At 42.5% G+C, this 22,066-nt stretch overlaps 1 protein-coding gene across 6 annotated transcripts in view; it reads left to right on the top strand.

Moving 5' to 3' along the window:
• AUTS2 (activator of transcription and developmental regulator AUTS2) overlaps window positions 1-22,066 on the top strand; it is a 793,559-nt gene that overhangs the window by 639,020 nt on the left and 132,473 nt on the right. The gene's annotated exons all lie outside the window — the stretch shown is intronic.

Here is a 22,066-nt window from a genome sequence, read left to right as displayed (position 1 = left end):
AAATGAAAGATAAGGTTGGAACCATTAAAGGGTTTAGTAATGTTAGGAGACTAAATAATAGGCTTTTAAGTCTTGGTCTGAAATGCAAAGTGCAGTGGTACCTCATTTCTGTATCACCAGCAAACACAGTAGCGATACAGTTTCATAGTATATGAGCTGGGTTTTCATCAGAATTTCATGATTTTCTCAGCTGAGTGACTCACCGGTAAACAGTGTTTCTTTTATCCTATCCCAGAACTGAGCCTGAACTGAATCATGGAAAGTGCCACAGAAATGATAGTTAAGAAGTGATGAGTAGTTAAGCAGTAATGCAATTACAATTGCCGTGCTGTAACTCTTCAGGTAGGCTTTCTTCCCTCTTCTGAGTAGAATTAGCCATCATCTTTCTTGTTACAGAAGATATGATGCTTAAAAATTAAGCAAACCAATCTGGTCTATGTTTTCTGCCAAGAATCTTTCAGTGCCCCATAATCTGTGGTCCTGAGCCCAGCAGCGGTGCTATTAGGAAATACTGTTCGCATTGAGTTCATCATGGCCGACTGAGCTCAAGCTAGGAATTAGATGTCATTTGTAATTGCTGTTTGTCTGTATGATTTGGGAATTGATAGTAGCGAGAAAACCAGAAGAGAACTTAACAAAAACACCTACATCTTTGCTACTCTGGATAAAAGTTTGAGTCATAACTGTGCCTCTGATAAAATATTAAAATAACTGTAAAAGCCTAACAAGAAGCTTGAACTAAAAATCATATTTTTTAACCTGGGTTCTTCTGCTGAGATGCTACAATTGGGATATGCAATTAAATAACTTGCCAGCTTTGAGAACATTTACTGCTGCAGTGGGCATTACTAAGAGATTTAGAAGCTTGAAAAGTAGGGTGGACATCTTGTGGACATTTCAACAATTATTTTTAAAGCTCTGCTAATGCAACTGAGAGACCAAGCTGCCTTCTTGGCATCTGCTGTTGAGTGTACTGTACATTAGATATACAAGAGATAGGGCCAGGGGGAGTTTCAAATTCAACAGCCAGCAGCCCGGGTATCAATTAAAGTTGGGTTATTTTCATATGTCACCATTATGACCCTTTAAACAGTGGAGCTATAGTGGAATCAGGATGTCTCTCTGACCCTATACTATGCAAATGCACCAAGGCCAGAAGGACTAGAAAACCTACTGAATTTTAATGCGAGAAGTGTGTGATGCCACTACCTCATTGACATTCTGTGTGGATTTTTTTCACTAATCCTCACACTCAGTAGGCATAACTTTCTTGATCTTGGTTCTTCAGCGGGGTGTGCAGGTCAAAAAGGCAGCTGAGATGGGCCAGAAAGAAGTCAGGCGCTACAGCATGAAGTGACATGTTTAGTTACAATTAGAAATGGACCTGAGCTGTGAGGTTGAGGTAAGAATCCGAACTCTCCCGAAGTTGGAGTGATGAGTTTGGGTCAGTCCCATGGAGATACTGACCAGCCAGTTCACCTGCAGCCAGAATTTCCCAAAGTCCCTTCCTGGCTTTCCATCTTGAGGCATGTTTTTGAGTTTATCTGTAGTCAGGAAAAACTTGGTGAGGATTCAACGTAGAGTTGTCTGGAGGTAAACTGTATGGTTCCTCTGCTTGAACCTCTCTCAGCTCTGACATGAATGATAACAAAAGAGAGATATAAGAAGAATAGCAAAATACTTTTCTGTGGTGATATCTTCCCTGTCAATCTGTACTTCAGTGGCTTCTTGTAGCCATGAAGGAGCTTCCCGTTGCTACAAGGCAACAATTGGAAGCCATGGTTGTGGGGGAAGAAATGAGCCTTTCCCATTTCTTACATGATATTCGTTGCTCCCATTGAAGATCTGTCCCACTGCAGAGCTGCCGGGTTGCGCTACCCCATCCACCACCCCCATGCACAGATACAGCCTTTCCGTTTTCCTGTTCGACTGTGTCCTTGGTGTTTGCTGGAGGTTGATGGATGGACTCGGGAGGACTGACCTGGAAGGTCGCAGCCACACTACGTACCCTGAGCTTCCACGTCAGTGAGGAGGAGGTGTAACACAGAAACGTGCTTGCTTCCCACTGCTGTCGAGAAGACAGAGCTGCCAGCGAGATAAGAAAGATCACCGCATTCTGCATACACATATGCTCATATTTAGGGGAATAATGCAAAATATGGTGATTCTGGTATGAATTCAGCTTTCTGTGATGTACACAGTAATGTTTTTATGCTGTGTGGTATACACAATAGTGGTTGCATTCTGTGGTGGATTGAAGGGCAGCATTCTGGGAGCATTAGAGTAAGGAAAGTGGGGTGCAACTGCAGAGATGGTTTTCATTCACTTGGCAGTTTGGTTTGGGGTTTTCTTTTAGTTGGCTCTGGCTTGTTTTGCTTTTTTTGCTCTTTCATTCCCACCAGCTTTATAAAATCTTAAATGTTTATGAATTAGGGCCGCATAGTATTTAAATTTCCGAACAGAGAACCATTCTTCTCTGTAACAACCTTCTGACTTTCTAAGGTTGTCAGACGTGTTACTCTTTTTTTTTAAAGGGAGTATTGTATATAGAACCTCAATTATTTCCTCATAAAGTGATTTTAAAATGACTCCCCAGTGAGTTTTAGGAAAGTGTGTCTAGACTTTTTTCTTTTTCTGCTTTATCCCAGTCTCCCCTTCCAGTCTGCCCCTATCGTTTTGTAGGTTATGGATAGTTGAGGATTTGTTGTACTGCAATCTAATGCTGAGTGTGTGCTGCGACCTTTGGGGGGGGGGGGCGGGGGTTGGGGAGTCTGTTGGCAGTATCATTACAAATAAAGTACTAACAGATTTCAGAAGTTTATAGGTTCCAAACTGGATGCTGAAGCCTGCAGTCATTTATAAACTTACCTCCACAGATTTTCAAATTTGACACCAACGTGGTGGCATAGCCCCTGCTCCAATGCCAGCTGATTGCTTTTCCGAGTGCCCCTTCATAAACCAGGCGACCTCCCTTTTGGTGCCTCTGCAATTTGACTTGTGTAGCAATTGCATCTGCAGAAGGTAAAGCCCTGGAACGTCCAGGCGAACGTGTGCTGTCACGTGCACCATGCCAGTGTGCAGGTATTTGTTATTTCAGGTGGACATGGTCAACTACAAAGACTTTATAAAACCTGGACCATATTAGCCAACTGCCCTCGAATGGAGACAAACACTCAGACTCCACCATGGTGAAGGAGCCAAGCCATTAATTTGGGTTTGGGGGGGGTAATTTTTATAAACCCAGTCAGGGCAGGTGGTGGTTGAAGTCAGGGGTTACGCCAGGACTGCGCAGCAGCCGCATGCTCACTCTGAGCAAGCTGACCGCTCTGCATAGCACAGGTTTGCTGCAGTTTGAAGGTGATGTTGGAGACAGGATAAGTCGAGTAACCGAGATGTCTGCAACCTCTGGCCTCTCTCAGCAGGGCAGATTTGGTTGAGTGAGGAGCACACACTCAACCCGTACAGCTTCACATTCCCAGGCTGGCTGGCACAGTGCTGCCGGGCCCCGCTTCGCCTGCTGCTGCGGCCCTGGAGAGGGGCTGCTCCTCGGAGAGGGGCTCATCGTGGGAGGGAGGATTTGCGTGGCAGGATGCTAAGAGCTGTGGTTGGCTTTACTGCAGGAAGTGGATTAGGCAAATCCCTGAAACAGTGCAGAAATCCATTTTTCCAGGTGCTGAGGCTGAAGGAAACATATAATTAATAGTATCCCGATTTTAACTTAGTTAAGTCTTAGAGCAAGGTATCCTGGAGTTTATATTTTTAGCAGCCACTTTAAGAGATGGTGGGGAGGATAAGTGTGCATGGGGGGGAGAGATTAATTTAAAATTGATAACCGCATGGCAGCACCACAGTTTTAACAAGCTCAAGGCCTGCCTCGTGAAGCCTGCTGTACTCAGGGGACTAGAGTTCAATTCTCCGTGCTGCCAGTTGAAATCAGAAATCACAACTGCAGTGATTAGCAGTGAATTTCCTGATCTTGGTGCCGCAGGCAAAGGAAGGAGGGGACTGGTTTCTTCCCTATCTCCAGCGTGGTTAACCCCTAGCAGGGGAGACAAAGGTAGGGAAAGGGAATCTAGGGGAGTTTACACCATTTAAACTTGTACATGCTGTTTAAAAATAAATCAATGGCCATTAACGGCTGGGTCTGACTGTGGAGAAGTGCCCAGTGGCATCTTAATTAATCTCATTGCTAATAGAGGAGCATCACTTCCAAATGCTTGTGATTCCAGCGATGTAGGTCAGATCCGCAGAGGCAGTATACGAATGGCAAAATACAGTCTGCTCTCAGGGACTGTCAATACAGATGTCAATCCAGAGTAATCCCAAACACTGATTTTACACCAGTGTAACTGGGATCAAATTTGACTCTATTCCCATCAGCATCAAGTACCACCCCGCCTTGGTTTCCCTGTGCTTGTTCAGCAGTGATGCAACAGAGAAGAAACAAGTAAAATACCATTCTGTATTGTTACATTCTGAATTTTTTTTTAATTGTTTGCCTATTTAATACTACTCCACCTGATTAACAGGGAGCAGCAGCACTTGTCGTGCGTGTGTGATCAATATGTCTGCACAAAGCTATCAGACTGGTCCCTTGGTCCCTTTCTGAGCACTGTTGCTGCTGAAGGTTGCTTGTTCAGATCCCTTGTAATATAAGATGAGGGAATTTTGACTAAGACATGCGAACGATATCAAATTGAAATTCATAAAACTACTGCAACACGTAGCAGTCCCAGGCAATCAGGGCTTGCTTGTCAAATTTCTTTGGCCTGAAAAATATAAGCATTTTTGTAGCTAAAGCAGGAAAAGGTGTTGCTTCGTAGATTAATAGATAATTGGTCCAGAAGTGACCTTCTGATCCAGACCTTTGCCTGATGGAGAGGGCTGGAAGTGATTTTGCTTGCTTGCTTGCTTGTTCCTTCCTGACCCTTCTTTGGGTCAAAAAATAGTATTTTTTCACCTGACCATAGCTGAGCTGCCAAAGCATGTGATGTGCAGAGGCATCGTACTGAATTAATGCATATACATGGGGTGCCCAACTGCGTGTCAGAGGCTCTACACCTCTAACAGTCTCCTCTTCAGTAAAAAAAAAAAAAACAAAAAAGGTTTGTGTCGTGGGGGACTAGGAGGTGCCTCTCCTCTGTGGACGACTGCTGAAAGTCCTCCACTTGCAGGGTTGCTCAGGAGCTCCGGAAGATGCCGATGTCGTGGGGGCTCTTCTGCCTCCCCCCGGGAGCGGGGCCGGGCTGCGCTGCGCAGGCTCTGGCCACCTTTGGGCTCAGTGGTGCTGGCCGTCAGCGAGCTGCTTGAGTTGGGTCTGGCAGCTGGCGAAGTTTCTTTCGGGAGAGTTGAAAACAAATGTGACGGGGAGATCTGATGAAATTCATGCTCCAGCTGATCTCGTGTCCAGGCTCTGTCCCCCAGCACTGCTTGGCTTTTCATGTGATTTTTTTATTTCACCACGAAAGGTTTGTATAAACTTAGTTTCTCAGATCAATAGAAGAAAACCGAGCTGATTTATCTACTCGCCTAGAAGTTTATCAGCTAAAAGTCAGTAAACTACAGTCAGTCAAGTACATGGCAGCAGAATTATTCCCTTTGCTTGTTTTAAAGGAGGATTGTTCATTTGGAAATTTTTAATATAAAGAATATAAAGATCACATATACATAAATACATATATATCATACTGCTATAGAAACTAATATGGCTGTAGTAAAAATCAATATAGAGATGCTGATATCTTGGAGATCTCCATGGATGAACACCAACCTTTATTGCTTTAATGGTATTCATTTTCAAGCCAGTATAGTGGCAGAGGAATAAAAGTTGAGTTTGGGCAAGATGGCAATTCGCAGCATGCTCCCTGTAAGACCCACTTGCTCACAGCAAACTGTCCATGTGTTTTTCATAGTACATGGTGAGTGCCTTGAAAATGAACTAGTGAGCATTTTTCATTGCAATTTTTAAAATTTTTTCTTGCTCTTTGTGGGCTACTGAATAAATCCTGATGTGCTTTTTGAATTTCAAAGTGCACTCTAAGAACTGGATGTTTGCAAAATATATCAAGATGAAAACCAAACAAAACCACCCAAAACAGTCATTAATCCCCAGTAACTCTTGCCTCAAGCACATAAAAATCTCCTGACAACAATCTTTTTTAAACCTGGTCAAATGACAGATTCGCAGTGCATCAGTCACAGCACAAGTCTCCTGTCTTCAGTGTGACTTGAGGCCACAGAGTTGTCCGGCGGAGAACACAAAGCAACTTCTTTGAAGTTAAGAAGAACCTAGATTTAAACCGATGTAATTTGAGCACAGGATTTGGCCCATGGACTCCAGTTCTGGCTCCCCTGGCACTTGTAAGCTTTTTATTACTAATTAAAGTTGGTAAGTAGTCCCCCTCAGGGTGTTTTGGCTCATAAATGAAGGCCAACAAAATATCTAATTTTGCTAAATAGAGTAATTTTTTATATGCCAATAGAGGGCTTTTGGTTAGATTTTGTTTTCTCTCTCCCCACTGTTATTTAGAAGCGAAAGTTCCAATGTTTCCTATCAATCTCGAGAAGCAAAAGCAGCTCTTGTTCTGTTTCCCTGCCTCGTCCTGTTCCCTAAGGCCAAACCTCCTCCTGTTCCCCCAGCAAGGGCCCACGCTCGCCGGGGTCCGACCCTGGGTCTCAGTGCTGGCTTCTAGTGCCGAGACCCTCCCAGGAGTCTTTGCTGGAAAAGGTGCTATTCGGCATATACAGGAACATCAAAATCCAGTTATGCGAAATTTTCAACCCAAAAATATTAAAAGTCATTATCATTTGTGTAATTGTACATATCCTGTTTCTTTTCAGAATGTTATTTTCTCCTTAGGCAGATAAAACACAGGTTTCTTTCCCTTCTTAAAACCAAACCTGTTACAGTATGATGAATAAAACAGCAGAAATAAAAGTGTTTTAATAGCTTGAACAGTTACAAACCCTTCACTGACAGGGATTATTATTATGATAATCATTCAGCAGAGTTGGAATCTGTAGAAGCCGTTTTGACCAGCCAGCAACATGAAATATTTGGGGGTGAATTTCATCTCTGTAAAGACCAAAAGCCATTTAAAAAGCAGTACTGGAGTCTTTTGATTTACATTTCTGATATTAAACAGAGAGCCGCTCTCTGCATTTTTTGCTACAGGGCATCGCTTCATTGCTAAGAAATAGGGCTATGGCAAGAATCCAATTTCTTAATGAACAAGCCTATCTGGAGCAAAACAGCTTTTCACACCATAATAAACAATGAACACCTTTTAGATAACAAATTCAATGGCAAAAATATTGCATTGTACATGTCATAGCCCCATAATTTAATGGAGGCACTTGCTGCATTAGTGGTTTACATTAATTTTTAAAATTAATTTTGTTTGGCCTGCGGGGGAAATATTTTCTTTTTTGTTTCTGATATCCTGCAGCTCATTAACACTTTTTTACTGCTGCTCTACAATACTGTCTGTAATCGTCCAATTTGTAGCTAGAGGCTCATTTTTTAACTAGAGAGAGAGAAAAAAAAAAAACGGAGCTTTTACTGAAATCATAAATGAAGCTTCAACCACACTGAAAAATCAGCATCTCTAACAACAGCTAGAGTACTGTGGCTTTCTGAGAATGTATTAATTAAACCCCAGATGGATTGTTAGCCTGCGATTTCTGGGTGGTTTTGTAGCCTGGGACAGGGAAGTTTTCATCCCATTTCTGCCTTGCAGACATTGGCCAGGGAAGCGTAGTTCTTCCCTCCACCATACAGAGTTCGTACTTCTGGGCACTTAGGGGCTTTAGCTATAGCTCTTCTATATTGTCATTTTCCTGGGAAATGACTGATATGGATTTCAATTTTAAAAGTGATTGTGCTTATTCAGAGTTACTGAAGAGCACAAATGTGTTTTTCACCTTGGAGCATTGGAACGCTGCCCTGCTCAGAAAAACGAGACAACGAAAATCAAAGTTAAACAACTTCAGCATCAGCCCAATTCTCTGCACTGTTCACAGTTGTTAATTTAACAGTGGACTGATTCTATCTTCCTGAATAAAGTGCCATGTGGGCAGCTGCTGCGGGATCCCAGCCTCTAATACACACTCCAGTAAGTCTCCTTGGCTACAGCAGGACTCAAAGCAAAACAGCTCTGCGAATAATACGAAGCAGCAAAGCCCACATAGAGCAGGACTTTTCCATAGGTCTCCACCTCACCGTGCCGGGTATCCTCAGCTGCCGCAGCTCAAGAGGTTTTAGCTGGTCCTCAGGTCTTTGCAGAAACGGTCCCTGAATGTGCTCATATGTGAGAAAACGGGTACTCTGCAACACCTAATGTTTTGCTGATACTAGCGGTGAAGACTTGAGACCTTTTTCAGTAAGTGGCATATGTTGCGGCAGAGACTCCTGTGTGCATGTCCTGGCAAGAGACTGGCTTTGTCAATACGGGCGCTCATGAGGAATCAACCTGCATGACAGAATAGAGGATTAATCATTACAGGTTGCACAAGGTGGCAGGATTATTTCTCTGTCTCGCTATCTGTCTATCCCCCATCATTGCACTATCTGAGTGCCTGTCAGGGCTTGTTTTTCAGATTTTCAATATAATTTCACAGCTTTTTCAACACGACTGCCCAAATGTCAATTGTGCGGTACAACGTAGAATTACTGAGCAATGAAAAATGTAGGTGTTGAACAGCATCTGTATTGCTTGACCTCCACTGTACTTTCACTTAATGAAAACAATAGCTATGAATTTGGTGTAGTTAAGCTGAACTTTCTATTTAATGTAAAGTGCTGTATTGCCATGAATACAAAGGTGTATTTCATTGAAATCGATTAGATTGTATTCCTGTACCATTAAGACTGGCTTCTCATAGTTTTCAAGAGGAGTGTAACAAGTAACTAGGATCTTGCTATACTCTGTTACAGGACAGTATTTGTAGATAGGAGATTATATGTAATCGCAGTGGGTGAGATCATCAGTTTACATAAATCAGCATGACTTTGCTGATGTCAGTGGAATTATGCCAATTTACACGAGCTGAATGAGACAAACACACGCACAGATGTCCCGAGTCTCCCCGTTTTACAGTGGTGGGAGTCCTGGCTGACTGCAGCTGTGGTAGGTTGGGTCGTCTGTGATAAACCACCTTCAGCTGAGCAGCTTCTTGTAGCTGAAGATGGGGAGAGTAGGTTTACACCACTGTACCTCAGCATGTAGCTTCCCTTCATCGGTGACAGTGCACAGCAAAGATCTGTGCAGCAGAGGTGTCCTCAGCCTGGGCCTCCTCTGGTAAATGAAAGAGCGAGGTGTTGGGTTGGTCAGGAAGGGCCTGGGTGAAAATCAGACTCTTGCCTGCACTGGAAATCCCAGCCTTGAATCTGCAATTCTCCTGTTAAATCAAGTGTGCTGCCTGCAGAGCTGCTCCAGCTGAATTTCTATCACAATTTCAAGTTGAGGGAAAGGGATCATAACTGGAATTGTTTATTGGACCTTATGTTTTTAGCAGGGAGAAGGCAGCAGGGAAGCTGCTGAACAAGGACGAGCCGGTGCAAGTCATTAGAACAATGGTGGACAGCAGCGGAGCTGCGGTATTGAATAAACCATAGGGGCTATTGTTGTCTTTCAGAAAGACTATCTAATTTTTTTTTTTTTTCGTGGAACTTGTAGCCATTTTTAAGCTTTCATTTTTCATAATGTCAGAGATAATCTTTTATCTGTTATCCAGTAGTGCTATTCTGACAGACATTTGCATCAAATGGGAACGTGCAGGCTGGAACTCTCTCTGGTGGGGAAACCAGCTTGATCTGAAAGGTTATTCACTCTCGCTGCGTCTCAGGGCTTTGTTCTTGATTCGCACACATTTCCCTCCATCTAAATGCAGGCATTTCTAGAGCTTTTTCCTTTAGAAAAACCTTCAATTCTGAGATCTGAGCTTATTCAAGCTTCTTCCTACGTATCAGTCAAAAACTTGTATTCACTGCAAATGATGAATCTGCTTTGAAACATTTGTTGAAGACTCTGTATGCCTCCAGAATCTTTTCAGAACCTTTCCTACAGAGACACCAGCAGCTTTATTATTTTTTTTAAGGAAAGGGAAGAGTGATGAAGGGAGGAACTTAAGCAACCATGAGCCTTTTTGCAGTTGTATCTCTATCCACCAAAAAAATCCAACCCACCAAAAACCCCGATGGGAACAATGACCTTTAAAGATGTGGGTAGAATATGAGCTGAGTGTCTAAAAGTTAGCAAAGCAGAAAAACTGCGTGTGACTGGAAATATGAAAATGTGGTTCAGTATTACCTTGGTTTCATAATTCTTCACTTATGAGGTTATTAAGTGACAATATAAAAAGGTGAATAAACCTCCATTTCACATGGAGGATTTCACTGATTGAAGAAGTAGCCTTATACTCCAGCGAATAAACCCAAATAGATCTCCTTTTTAGTGTCTTTTTGTGTTCTTGGGTTATTTCAAAGTCATCCTCACAAGGCTGACTAAGCAGGCGGATGCACTGCCCATCATGTACTTTCTGTTCCCCCTCACATCTCATCAGCACTTTCAACAGCGCGTCGCTCCCAAAAATACCACATTTGCAGAGTCAGCCCTGGGTGTGAGCCTGGAATGGCTGGTGACACGAGACCTGGAAGGTGTGCTCAGTAGTTGTTGCATTGCTAGTAGCTTTTGATGCCGTAGGGTATGACCAAGGTCCCGCTGCAGTGGATTAGTGGCTTTACCCTTTGGTTCCGAAGGGAGGTAGTGTGGCACCCACATGCATTTCCAGCAAAAATTATCCCAGCCCATATCTGACGGTTACACAGGGTTTGCTTCTCTCAGGCAAGCCCACAGGGGCTCTGACTGCTCGGTGCTTCCCAGGACAAGGCTCAGAGGTGTATAAAAGCACTGGGTTTGGAGTGCCTGACCAACATGGCAATTTTTCCCTTTTATATTAAAATGCTTATCCCAAGCTGGGAAGGAGCGTACATTCATTCCTGCTATTAAAATTGAAGCATCACAAGTTTGCCACATAAATACGCATCCCTGATCAGTGTAGGGGTTTTTTTATTACACAGACACCTTGTTAATGTACTTGTCATTTTAAAGTCCTGGATGAATGGGAATTTCCTCTCGTGATAATGTTTCCAAAGCGATAATGTTGAGTTTATTGTGAGCCTTTTTAAGGGGTGAGGGGAAACGGGAAGGGGCAAGGAATTAATTATTTTCCCTTCTCCCATCCCCAAGCTTTTCCTTCTTTCTGCAAGGACCAAATTTTGAATTGCAACATTGAAATTGCATAGGAATCCCTGTTTTTAGCCCTGCAGCCACGAGATACAGAACTGGAAAACGTCAGTGCTCCAACTTATGATTCAGGGCAGTTGGAAATGTGTTTCTGATTGTTTCTTGGTGCTGTATTATTTATGAGAATAAAAATTAGCTGTTACAGGTGTAGAAAACACCAGAGAAGATCCAGTCTAGCCACAGATGAAACAGAATTTGGTTACTAGAGGTTTATGCTGGTTGTATGTGTGTCATTTGGTGATCATTAAAGGAAAGCTTAACATCAGGTTTTGTGGGTTTGGGGATGGGCTATGAGTAACTGTAAGGAGTCACATTTGCTCTGAATCTGAATTAACTCTGTCACAGCAGTGATGTTGCCAGGACTACCACAGTCCATGTGCAGGGAAAAGTCACCAGCCAGCCACCCTGGGTCTTCCACTGCCAGGCCAGGTCACAGCTCCACCTCCTGCTGTCTTCTGGTGGATGTTGAGTTTCTCACATTTGCATTTTCAAACTCTTCTTTATAATTATGAGGGGGACTTTGTTTATAGGAATTTTCTTCTTTGAGGGAAAACTGAGTGTCTCACATAGTCATGTGAATGTGGGGGCTGAGACCCTGAGGAAAATGCTGGTTCCATGGAGATTTGCTGTGGGATTACAGGAGCCAGCTGTGCACTCTTACCATAATTTATACTGATGACAGCAGCTGTGTCTTTTGGCCCAGCCAAAAGCACCACTAAGAGTCACCTGCAGTTGTTTGGTGGAGTGAGGTGGGGGGTGGATGTGTGTTGAGCAACAGCCATGCAACAGCCACGCAATAGCCACGCAACAGCCACCCTAGTGCAGAGGCCTTGGGAGTGGTGGGTATTGGGTGCTTGGAGCAGAGGCAGCTTTTCCCGCAACTGAGTGAGCGGCAGCCTGGGACACCTTCTCATCAGCAGGCTGGGATCGTGCCCTGCTCCTGAGCTTCAGCAGCTCGGAGGTGTGAGAGAAGTAGATTTCCAGCACCTGTAGTTTGTGTGATGATTTGCATTGGCAGTCAGGATCTGTCCTGCAGCAGACCCAGGCTGGTGTCCTTCCAGGACGAGGGAGGGAGCAGCTCTGCGGCCACTGTTGGCTCATCAGACTTCAAGCTTGGTAGGTACAGAAATATAACTTCATGGCAATATATGTATTTTAAACATATTTTCTAATGGCAATTTAGTAATTATTAGCTGGGGAAGTGATTAATGATTGGGAGTTCAGTAATCATAGGACGGTTTGGGTTGGAAGGGACCTTAAAGATCATCCAGTGCCACCCCCTGCCCCGGGCAGGGCCCCCTTCCCCCAGCCCAGGGGGCTCCCAGCCCCGTCCAACCTGGCCTTGAACCCTTCCAGGGAGGGGGCAGCCACAGCTGCTCTGGGCACCCTGGGCCAGTGTCTCACCCCCCGCACAGGGAAGGATTTCTGCCTTAGATCAAATCTAAATTTTCCCACTTTCAGTTTAAAACTGTTACCCTTCATCCTACCCCCACCCCCTGATCCAGAGTCCCCCCCCACCTTTCCTGCCCCCCTTTAAGCCCTGGGAGGCCGCTCGAAGGGCTCCCCGGAGCCTTCTCTTCTCCAGGCTGAACCCCCCCAACTCTCTCAGCCTGGCCTCATAAGGAGTCTATTGTCCTGACTGAATGGCATTACTGCTGGTAATAGAAACATTGGAGGTGCATTAAATTCTTCAGTTTAATTAAGAGTTTGTGTAATTGTAGTGCACTTTTGCTGTGTTTTATCTGGGAAGTTCAAGAGAACTGAAGCAAGGACCAGCACACTGAGAAAGTGGTTTTTTTGTGAAGTTATTCTAAGTGACAGGGAGTCACAGCTGAAAGGGGAATAATGGTGGAATTTGGTGAAGAATGGAATGCACAGCCGATGTACATGGCTTGAAGACTTAAAGTGAGTCACAAAGGGGTTTCATTTCTAATGGCATGATCTGAAAAGGGGTGATTAAAAAAATGAATTGTAAAGAGACCTTGCTTTTCCTTTCTTATTTTATTCCATAGCTAATGTAACTTTTTAACTGTATTTTCATATGTGTTTGCCCAGCGTGACAAATGGCTTAGTCCTGCAGTGTGATGTTGGGGACAAATCCTCCCTGGAGCAGTGGGGCTGCACATGGTGCCCACTGAGATGGGTGAGCTCTGGGGAGAATAGTTGGAGTCTGAGGAATGATGGGGTGTGGGTCACAAACCAAAAATCAATCGAAAGGCTTGGGTTTCTTTGCTTATTATGTCCTGAAGGATAAATTAGAGCTGTGGGTTCTTGAAAACAGTCTGAACTCCTTCATCAGAAACTGGTTCTCTTATGAAACTCATCTGTAGTATATAAGATGTGTGTGTTTAATTCTGTCTGTGGTGTGTATAAGCTTCTATATATTTTAACTAACAGTGCCAAGAATATTAGCCAAGGGTAACTGCAATATTAGTAACCTCAAATTATAATGACTTACTTTTATACCTCTTTTTAATAGTAAGTTACCATTCATATTGAAAGTTTTACAGTTTGTACCACTTACTGATAAATACTTCATAAGCTCCTGTGGCTCTCTGCTGCTGTTGTGCTTCATGCCATAGATGCCTTCGTTTCCATGCATGTGTACTACGTATTATAAAGTGAAAATGGGAACCTTATGGGACTTAGATGCTTTCTGAAATATAAATCATTATTGCTAATGATGATGCAAAAGTGTATACCTAATAACATGTTGTGGAGTCTGTTCTGTCCTAATAAGCGGAAAGTCTTGGCCTCTTGGGTTCAGTATCTCGGAACAAAGTTTTAAATAACCAGCTGATGACTCAGTGTCTCGGAATAAGAAGTAAATCTGTGCTTTTAGCTTCTGCTCTAGTCTGTTGAGTTTGGTTCTTTCAGAATTAGAGCAGTGAGATTCGGTAAAGCATGTGACACCTGCATAGTGATCAAGTGGACTCTGAAAAATAAATACAGGTTAACCTGATTTTAACAAGGTGTAGCAACAACAGAGCCCAGGACACCATGAACAGAGGAGAACAAAACAAAAGGGCATTCCAGTCTTTAATATATGGGATTGAGAACCTATATAGTAAGAACACTGTTCAGCACCAAGAGACCTGGAAGTGTTGCATTTAAGGATTCGTTATCCTTGTGTATAGAAATTGCAGTGCAGAAACTGCTGACTAATAAATAAAATTATCCCCCTTGCTTGAAGGAAGTGTGTGGTTTAAACCCCTTTTTTGACTAACAAGTGGTATCAGAGGTGAAACAAATATAGGAAACCCTCATGATTAAAGTGACCTTTTTTTTTTATCCTATATGGACTTTGTAAATGTACTTGATTGCATTATATTGTTGACATCTGAAAGCTATTACTGAATGACAAGTGTACAATGTTGGGGTTTAGACGGTATAGCTGAGTTACTGCTCTGTAAACTCTTGTGATCACAGGGAAGCATAATCCAAACAAATACCAAGAAGTCATTTTCACAGCAGCAAAAGTGGGGATCGTAACGCTCTTGGGATTTGTTGCTTTGCGTTCCCACTGGATAGGTGATCAATACTTGTGGACCTGGAGGTGTTCCTCCTCAGTATTTTTAATACTTTAATAAAGGTCTCTGTATTATGGAAAAAATCACGCATGCCCTGAGTGTGTAAGGAAGCCCAAAGGATCAGTTGCAAAGCACATGAAGCATGGAAACTTCAGAGCAGCAGGGTTGGAAACAAAGCTTAAAGGCGGGGGGGGGGGGTGGGGTGGGGAAAGTAGGTACATTTTAAATAGGTTCCCTCCAGCCGTCTCTTTAGGTATTGGTGTTTTGTGCTGTGCTAGGGATTATCGTGGGAGGTTTGGTTCTTGGTCCAAAATTGCCCTCACCTCCTGTGTGCCTGGGTGTCTCGGGACGCCCACTGAGATGTTCCACTGATGTCATCTGCTCACGTCCACCTGAATTCAGGAGGTTAGCAACAGGTCATGTGTTGGGTGATATTTCACCGTGTCAGTTAAATGTTTAATGATGATTTGTTACCTGCCTCTTCCTTTCAGTGGTGGGCAGCTGAAGGCAGGCACTGTAATAAAAGTTTCCCTGAACCAGGTGGATGCCCAAAAAGCATAAAGCTTAAGGAAAGGGCTGGGATGGTGAAGCCCTGAATTTGTGTTATGTTTTTCATATATTAATGTTGCTTTGCAGTCTGTGCAATATAGCTAGCATGAGTGCATACCTTCTTTGATTCATCCTTTAATTAAATGCAACAAAGGCCTGCCTAAACCATAGGAACTTTGAAAATGTATTGTTACATTTTTAAAACGTACAAAATTGATATAAATTCCTGCTAGCCTCTTATCCACCCACTGTTTTAAAACTTAATCTATGTGGTTAACAGCAGGAGCTGAAAGAACCAGAGCAACAGCATTGTTATAACCAGCCATCTGAATTCTCTCCTCCCCAGAGGAAAGGTGCATCTTGCAGGAAGTCCAGAAGGTCTAATAAACCAAGGGAATTTAAGAGCAAAAGGTGCCCCTGGTAAAGACAAGTGCTACCTGAGCTACACTTCTCATGGTTATATCTCCTCTAAAGAGTTAAAGGTAACCTGCACTCGAGTTGCTGCCACTTTTACAAAGTCAGCCACAGGTCAAAATAGCACTGTTGCTGTTATTGCACTGGGATCTTCCTGCTTTGCTCCCTCTTTGGCCCAGGCGATGCTCCTTGGGTAATAGTACCTTTGGGCGCTTCATTAATCCCTTCTCAGCTAATGGTGGCAGCGCTTGTTTGTCCTTACGGGGAGGCTGGGAAGATCTGTGTGATGGCATTAAGCAACTCTCAGCACACATTCCAGTTGCTGGTGCTCACACGGTGGATCTGTCACATTAGCGTGAGTGTTAGCAGTGTGTAAGGTTTAACTTATGTCCCTTGATGAGAGAATTAAAGAGCATGTCTGGGCTCTGAGTTAAGGACTCCTGTGTGTTGATAGGACTTGAGTTATTTAAGTTAACTTTACAGTGAAGACAAGCCCCAAGGGACTGTCAGCTCAAGAACAACCACTAACCACAACTTGTCATGTTACTACACAGAGAGAGAAACGAGCTTTTAAGCAATTAATGCCCAAAGCATTCACTGCTTTGTAGGTCAAAACCGAAACTTTAATTCTACTAGAAAAGTAATCAGAAGCCAATGCAGATTTCAGAGCACAGCTGTAATAAGCTTTCCTTGTGACACACCACTTAATAAGTGGGCAGCAGCCTTTTCCTCTAGCTCAAATTTCCAGCTGACCCACTGAGAGCTTGTCATTGTAGCCTTAATTGCAAGGTGACAAAGGTAAGGATATCCACAATGCATCCAGGATCCAAAATGAAAGATAGTGCCTTTATCAGGGGATGGAAATGGCCAAACTCATTCTGGCCTCTAAGGTGTGTAACCTGGCTATCTGCGAATCAACTGGAAAATCAGAGGTAAATAGGAAGAACTTGTTGCTCGTGCAGCAGAAAAGCTTGCTGTCTGAATTTCTGTTCTTCCACCGTTATATGCCTGGGTAGTCTCTTTGGAAAGGTACTTGGGCACAAAACACGTGTGGGGGCTGTAGTGCCCTTTGGCTTACAGCAGGTGTGTGCAGGCAGCAGGAATCCACTTCTTATCCATAATCTTGAGTGCCAGTGTAAAGATAATAGTGGAGTTTCCTCATTCAGGCACTTCAGAGGATCCTGAGTATCTCTTTTGAAAGTGATTCTATGCATTTGTACACAAGTTGAACATTCCTCTCACTATCACTTTAAAGTTTGAGTTTAATTAAGCCATTTTAATTGTACACTCTTGTACATGGTTAAAATGGAAGGGGAATGGGAGGGAGTCATATATTCACTTAGCCTGTTCAACCTACCATCCGCTGCTGTGTGTACAGTTAAAAATAAGGAGCAACATTAAAATAATCTTCTTTACAATGCAAGTTGTCAGATGCTTATGCCGGTCTTGGTGAAAAATAAACTTCTGCTACCCTTGTAATGTAGATTATTTTTTCATAATGTGAGAGGAAATGCATTGCTTGAATTTTGTTTCTCATATTGTACCAGAATTTCCTGGGGTCTCGAACTTCCCTTTCACATGTCGGGGTTGATTCCTGAATTTCTTGTGAGCAGTGAGAAGATGGAGAAAAATAAAATTATACTAGGGTATTTCTAAGGCTGTATTTGTCAGCTGAGCCGAGGAGAGAGAATCTTAAAGGAAACATGGTAGCAAGAGGGATAGGCAAGACAAAATCCTATTTTTGCAGTACCTGCTTACCATGGAATCCAGAGTTGGGAGGAACTTTTAACATGTGTGAATAAACCAGATTTTTTTTTTTTTTTTGAATGCAGTTTCTGGCATACCAGGCAAATAGATATAACTACCAACTAAGTTAGCAAGTATACTTGTAGGACTGTAATCCAAACTACTTTTTACCTTTACCTGAAGATCTCCAAGTACTTTGAGCCCCTTTGTTCTTTAAGATCAGAAAGCCAATTCCAGTCACTTTAGAGAGGAGTGGACTGAAGCACTGTCAGCTAAAATGCCAAGGCCGCTGGGTGAGATAAAGATGGAATAAGTAACTGATGCAGAGACCTCTTCTCTCAGCATTATATTGCTACTCTCTCCACGTCAAGATGTCCTTCACTTGCCGCAGGATGAGTTCAGAATTGATTCTTGTTAAAATACTATCCCTTTCTTCACCTTTTTCTCTTTTGACCATTTAACTTTATAAATAAAGCCCAGGAATGGGACTTGGCAACTTGTTGATACTGATCTTGGTCTGTTGGTGGCAGGGAGCAAGTCCCTGCCTCCGTCTCTCTAGCTGTCACCTAGGAAAGATCGTGATGATGCTGTCCTTCCTGAAGTAGTTTCAACTATTGAAATTATAAACTTTCTTCTGACTTCTGTTGTGTCTGTGCGTGTAAAGTGACTATTCATAAGTGTCTGTGTTTGTAGCATCTTCATTTTGGAACCGTCCTTTGTGTAAAATTAAGGACGTTTGAAGAGAAACACCTCGTATATCTGCAAATGAGATAAAACTCTCAACTTTTAATTGGTTTATCCTGTTATAAATCAAGCAGAAATTTTGAAAGTGGACCTGCGGCTCGTGTTCTGGAGGTTGTGTTTATAGAGTGAGTGTCCTGGCATTCATTATAGGAATCTCTTTCTCCTGTTCCCTTCCCACTCTTCCCTCCCCCCGTCCCTTGTGCTGACCCCTAATCCCAACGAAATGAAGATCTGGTTGTCATATGGATTGCAAAGCTTTCCTCTTGAATCTCAAACAGTATAGATCAAAACCACCTCATTTAAAAACAGATGTTTTCTGGTAGTGATTAATATAGTTTCTCCCCCCTCTTCCTTTTTTTAGAAGAACCTTTTATTTCATAATCATCTGCTTTAGCATTACCTTAACGTACTGAAGTTAGGCCCTAAGAAGACTGGATGAACTGGTTCATTTGAAACACGAAGCTGATATGAATTTTCAAGCCAAGCTCAAAATGAAACCATTTACATTTCCATGCATGTCCTCACTAGTTTTGGCTGAAAGGAAAAATCCTGTGTGGATAACCATGTTCTCGAATATCTTTCTCAAGCAAGCGCTTCAGCGGAAACCATGGGGTGCTGAGCACTCGTGGCCTCTTGTGTCACTGATGCCTTCTGAATTTCAGAGCTTCTCTCCAGGTACTCCTTTTGAAAATCTCAGTACCAGGTCTTTTATTTGACAGTTCTTTCAAGGAGTTATTTTTCTCCCAGTTTATTTGGCCAAAATGTTCCCCTTTTTTATCTTCACTCCTAAGCTGTGCACAGTTCAGCTTTCTCCTTCTGTCTTGGAATTGGCTGCATTTTACTGAGGCTTCAAATAGAGAGGATTTGAGCATATAAATCCTTACTCTGTGTGAGTCCTTATTTTCACTAATAGCCCCGCTGAAGTCATCAAGACTGTTTACATGAATAGCATCAGGAGTAATTCTAGTTGGGTCTAATTAGTTACACCAATTTAAGTGAAAGCAGAATCAATCCATTGTTTTGCAGAGTATGTTAGGATGAAATATGCTAAAGCAGAGTATAAAGCCACATTATTGTATATAGCTGAATGGTTAAAGGACATTGTTTTCTGGCATTTTTCACAAAGAACGATCATTAGTACAAGTTGGAAAAATATAGGGTTTGGGGCTGCATTTTCCCTGCAATTTAATATTACTTGGTATTGGTTAGAAATAAATTGTTACAGACTCCCTTTGAATTCCTTTAGGGTAAATATTTATCACATGTAACGTTTCCTCAATATTCTGAATTTTCAATACAATTAGCTTCACTGTAGGTTATTTACTCCAAGTTAAAATTCAAGGAAAAGCCCCCGAGTGTATTTTGAGCTGAGCTATTCATCAGAAGTCCAATGCTATTTTGTTCAAAGTGAACCAAAAGCTGTGGGAGACTTTCTAACTGGAGAACTGCGCTTGTGAGATGCATAAAACTAATGGTGTACACAAAGTGTCTTGTTTTTCTTCCTTTCTGTGGGGGGTGTTTCAGATACTCATTACTTTGTCCAAAATGTGATCTTGGTGGTGAGATGATAACGGGAGGAAAGCACAGCTCTATGAATTCCCAACAGAAGCCTCGCAGAAGTACGGAGCCATTTAAAGTCTGTCGACCTAAAAGACCATGCTGTCAGCTATTTACTCGATGAACACATGGTGGGTGTGAGCGGGGATGGCCAGGAGGTGTTGGGGGGCACCTGCAGGCAGTGGGAGCTGGCTGGTGGTGAGCCGTACTGGGCTGAGCTCTGCCATGTGTCATGTGTGCCACCATGCTGTTGAGGCAGTTAGACTCATTTCCCTTGTGAAATAACCCCAAACTGTAGTCACACAGTTCACTTTGAACTAGTCGAATATCCCAGAAATTTGTTCCGAGTGTAGGTCAGTTATAAATCGGTAGCCTTAACATGCCCTTGGGCTCTTTCATAGGGTTGGGCTTTTTTAACTTCTTAGTGAAGCCACTTTATTATAGAGACCTGATCCTGTTTGGTAAATCCTGTTTAATCACAAGCTTTACATGTTTCCAAATCAGAAGAATTGCAGTCAGAGAAGTTTGCTTGGAATGGGGATCAGACTGTCTCCTGCAAAAGTGGTGAGGAGTGTATTAATCTGGATACAGTTCCACATTATAATCTACTGGTGGTAAAGTTGGTGTAAGAGGTTCCTGCCTTTCCCATATGTATTTTAGTGACCTTTCTGTGGGTTGTACTCTACTAGCCCAGTAAAATGAGCCAGGATAAGATGGGGGTTGAAGAAAACAGGATAATTCAGCTGAACTGATGGAAATGCACAAGGGAAGTGGTAGGAAACTTGGGTAACTGTAGGAGACCTTGTGACAAGGATGATACTTCTTGGTGACATTTTCAAAGGCCATGTTCTAATCACTGAGATTTATAACTAAATTTAGCATGTTCCTGGAGTTAAATTGAAGATGATTTACATACTTCAGAGTCCAATCCCACCTTTGAATCACACTTGTTTCAGTTGGGTTTGCTTGCATAAACAAAGCTGCCATATACAGCATCTGCTACTATCATTTGTGATTCACCCCAGGTTCACTTAAGTTGAGTAGTGCAGCAAAGAGCTTAATTTCTACTTCATCCATAACATGACTTCTGCTAGGAGTAAAAGCTGGAGAGGATGAAATCTCTTGTTACTTGCTTTTAGGAGGAACAGGCCAAAATATTAAAATGCTCCAAACAATTTGGGATATTTTAAAGCTTTCTAAAAGCTTTTTTGTCTTTTTTTTTTTTTTTTCTTGGGAGGGGAGGGGAAGATGTTTCATTATAGCAAACTTCAAAGAGTACATTTGATCTGCTGGTATGTTTTTGACTGTATCCACCAGGAGCTCCCTTAAGCCAAGCAGTGAAACAATAATGTATGTTGTACAGCTGAAATGAAAATTAACCTAATGTACAGTATTTGCTACGTTGCACAGCTGAAATGAACTCCTGGTGGACAGTGGAAAAACATGCTGGCAGATCAAATACACCTTTTGAAGTTTATTATAATAAAATGAAATAAAGCCACCAAGGGAAGCATTTACAAAAAAAAAAGAAAGGCTTAGGAGGGCTACAGCTGTTGTATACTGTTCCCTTTTTTTTTTTTTTTTTTTTTAATTTGCATTTATCAAGGCCCTGATCCAGAGCCTACTCAAGTTGTTGTGAGTCTTCCCGTTAGCTCTGTTGGACCCTGGTATCAGACTGCTGGGACTGGGCTGGCCACCTTCTGCTGAGAGCCACGTGCTTCACCGGGAGCCTCACTGACTTCCTTAGGGCATTTTGTCATGTGTGGCCTGAATGATCCGCCAGAACCTGATGCATTGCTAAAGAGGCAATTTTCTTGGAAGGATTCTTCATATAGAGAGTTGTAGTATCTAATTTTCAGTCAGTCAGCATTTCCCTCCCACTAAACAAATCCTTCACCTCCATCCTTTACTCCTGAAAAATACAATCATAGTAGTCCTGTTTTTAATGGGGAGATTAAAAGTGTCCAGTGACTTTAGCTGGCATTGTAAGCCCTCTTTGCTATGGAAGATTAAGCCCTGCAGAGGTTAGCCTGTTTCTATAAGCAAAAAGAATTTCTTATTGACATCAATAGATTAAATAAAATTGCCTATTTAGAGACCTTTTCCTTCTCTCTTTCCCTGAAAGGTGATTAGCATGTCCTGAGAAGTGTCAGTCAAAATTACAAGACCATGAAGTACTCGACACTGCTCACTCTGGCCTCTCTAGGCAGTTTTGAAAGA

This window comes from Tyto alba, unplaced genomic scaffold (genome assembly GCF_018691265.1).
Source record: "Tyto alba isolate M040663 unplaced genomic scaffold, T.alba_DEE_v4.0 Super-Scaffold_19, whole genome shotgun sequence".
NCBI classification, from domain to species: domain Eukaryota; kingdom Metazoa; phylum Chordata; class Aves; order Strigiformes; family Tytonidae; genus Tyto; species Tyto alba.
The sequence above is the reverse complement of the archived record's forward strand: the minus strand, read 5'-3'. Positions and strand labels throughout refer to the sequence as shown.